Here is a 3,451-nt window from a genome sequence, read left to right as displayed (position 1 = left end):
CTGACCTCCACTGTATATATCTATATATGTATATATGTATCTTGAATTCACAATCCATCCATCCGCCTCCACTTGTATACTTTTATTCTGGCTCACAGGTGTGATCCCCAGCACTCGCTGGTTTGTTTGCTTTGCTTAGTTTTAAGATGTCTACTTGTGGTAGGTTTTTTGGTCTTTCAAGATAGGATTTCTCTGTGAAACAGCCCTGGCTGTCCTGGAACTCACTCTGTAGACCAGGCTGGCCTGGAACTCAGAGATCCGCCTGCCTCTGCCACCCACGTGCTGGAATAAAAGGCGTGTGCCACCACCCGCCCGACATACTTGTGGTGTCTATTTTCCTTGTCACATTGAGACAGTCAGGGAGCACCACGGGGTAAAGGGCAGAAAAGGGCCTACACCTTGACCTGTCACCCACTAAATGTAGGTCCTGTATCATTCCCACAGGTATGGCATATGTCTTCCATAGCAAGGATTAAGTGGCCATGAAAACCAATTACATCATAAGGGCCAGAGTGATGCCACATGTCTGCAAAGATGAAGATAAACCCACCATTGACATCAACCTTATATCATTTTTTTTTTTTGAGAGTCTCACTGTGTAGCACTGACTGTCCTGAAACTAGCTCTGTAGACCAAGCTGGTTTTGAACTCACAGAAATCTTTCTGCCTCTGCCTCCTGATGGTGGGATTAAAGGTGTGCTCCACCAATGGCAGGCCCTAAATTACATTTCTATGAGGGCTTAATTAGCATCAGCTGGAAGACAGTCACCAAATAACCAGAGAAGCCTTGGACTTAGTTGTGAGGACTCAACAAAAGAAATGATGTCAGGGGGCTGGAGAGATGGCTCAGTGGTTAAGAGCACTAGTTGCTCTTCCAGAGGTCTTGAGTTCAATTCCCAGCAACCACATGGTGGCTCACAACCATCTGTAATGAGATCTGGCGCCCTCTTCTGGCGTGTGGGCATACATGGAGGCAGAATGTTGTATACACAATAAATAAATCTTTAAAAAAAAATGTCAAATGCTCTGTAATGTAAAGTCCAACAGGACTTAATGAGATTCAGCCTCACTCTGCCAGAGTTTGACCTTTGAGGGATGCTAGAGCAAAACCTTCCAGCTGGCTGCTCCCCATGACCTTCTTCACACCTGCCACCAAAGGGTTCTGAAAAGCTGAACACAATTCAATGTGGCAGTAAGGTAAAAGAAAAAATTATTTCGTCTAATTTAGGGTATGCACTATGCAAGGCATATTGTAGCACAATTAATAAAAAGCCAGAGATAGATATTGGGGTTCAACCTGAAGGTCAGAAAAGCAAAAGAGCCAGCCACTGGCTCTTACCTCTACCTCAGTCCAAAATGGCAATGGTGCCTCCAGGAATCTCAGAATGAGACTGTGTGTGAGAGCTGTCTTCTGAGTCTTACATTCCTCTCTAGGGCTGGTATTAAAGGCGTGCACCACTACTGCCCAGCCTCTATGGCTAACTAGTGTGGCTGCTGGGATTAATGATGTGCACCACCACTGTCTGGACTGTAGGCTTATCAGTGCAGCTGTTTTACTCCTGATCTTCAGGTAAGCTTTACTTATTAAAATGCAAATGAACTCAGGAGGCAGAGGCAGGCGGATCTCTGTGAGTTCGAGACCAGCCTGGTCTACAAGAGCTAGTTCCAGGACAGGCTCCAAAACCACAGAGAAACCCTGTCTCAAAAAAAACACACACAAAAAAAAAAGAAAAGAAAGAAGGAAGGAAGGAAGGAAGAAATATCACTACAGAGTATCTAAGCTTTTAAATTCTCAGAGACTACAAACAAAATTTGTTTATTTATTTATTGAAACAGGGTCTCACTAAGTGGCCCAAATTGGACTTGGTCTCAAGGTAATCCTCCTACCTCAATTCCTGAATGCTGGGACTGCCACATCCACGGCTGTCTCGCCTGTGTGACAAAATGCCTCTCAGGTAGTGGCCGCCTCAAAATGAGGGGCTCGTGCTTCTTGGAGCTTGGCCCCCGGCGGTTCCCTGGCAGTCTGCTACAGCTGAGGTGCCTGATTAGCCTCAACAACCTCGTTCACTTTGTTCCTGGCGATGGTTTCTTGCATTGACTCTGCTATCCTTTCTTCGGTTCTATTTTTCTCTTGACAAAAACTTAATCTGTTCAGGGAACCAAGGAAACATTCCTAACGGCTCCTTGAACACGGAGGAACTGATGCGTCAGTTCCCTCCCTTGATTCAGGCCATTAATGTTATGATTAAGACTCTGGCTCGCTCTCTGGGGGAATTTACAGATACCCTAGAACAGAAAGAGCTCATGATAGGAGATTTGGTAGAAGATGGGCAAATTATGAAGGAAAATGTATGGAATGGCATGAATTACCATTTATGGAGAGGCTAGCCAGAATGAGAAACCCTTGGTGCATTTTAGATAGGAAAGAAAGGCAAGATATTCTTGATAACATGAAGTCAGACATTCAATATTGAAAAAACCCTGGGGGTGGAATCCTGAAGAATGGTGTTTGGGTTACCTTGGTTACCTTGAGGGCAGGTATGATTTAGGGCCATGAGAAAGCACAGTTAGTTAGTGGTGTGAGACAAATTTCTAAGAAAAGCTCTGCCCACCTGGCCCTGACCACAAGACTTGTTAAAAATAATTAATTATCTGTAATCATTTTCTATGGAAACTTTTATGTCTGCCAACTTCCTTCTGTAATCTCTTAAAAGTGATGCTTGAATCTTAGTAAAGTTGCAGCAGATTCAAATCTCTAATATTAGAGTTGTGTTTGTCTGTCCTGGGTTCTCCTAAGCCTTCACCCCTGTTCTCCCTCAGTCTTCGATCTCCAAGAGAGTCAGTCTGCGGCAGGGACTTCAGGCACGAGCCACCATGCCTGCACAGATACACATGAGATTTCTAAACCGACGTGCCTACATTTTGACCTTTGGGGAAATTAGCCTGTTTAAAAGCTTTTCTGGCTAGGTGTGGTAGGTAGTGCACGCTTTTAATCCCAGCACTTGGGAGGGAGGCAGAGGCAGGCAGATCATTGAGTTCAAGGTCAGCCTTGCTGTCCAGCAAGTTCCTGGACAGCCAGGGCTACATAGAGAAACCCTGTCTCAAAAAAATACCAAAAGGGCTGGAGAGATGGCTCAGAGGTTAAGAGCATTGCCTGCTCTTCCAGAGGTCCTGAGTTCAATTCCCAGCAGCCACATGGTGGCTCACAACCATCTGTAATGGGGTCTGGTGCCCTCTTCTGGCCTGCAGGCATACACACAGGCAGAATATTGTATACATAATAAATAAATATTAAAAAAAAAAAAACAAAAAAGGGAGGACCCGTTTCTTTCCAACACATACATTCATACATACATATTCAAAAGTTTTAATTTTTAATTATATAAATAATACATGTTTGATTTGGGAAAATAAGATTTATGTATACCTTTTCAGTTTTTTCATTTGGATG

Source organism: Alexandromys fortis, unplaced genomic scaffold, assembly GCF_014885135.2.
Source record: "Alexandromys fortis isolate MF-2015 unplaced genomic scaffold, M_Fortis_MF-2015_v1.1 scaffold_90, whole genome shotgun sequence".
Taxonomy (NCBI): Eukaryota; Metazoa; Chordata; class Mammalia; order Rodentia; family Cricetidae; genus Alexandromys; species Alexandromys fortis.
The sequence above is the reverse complement of the archived record's forward strand: the minus strand, read 5'-3'. Positions refer to the sequence as shown.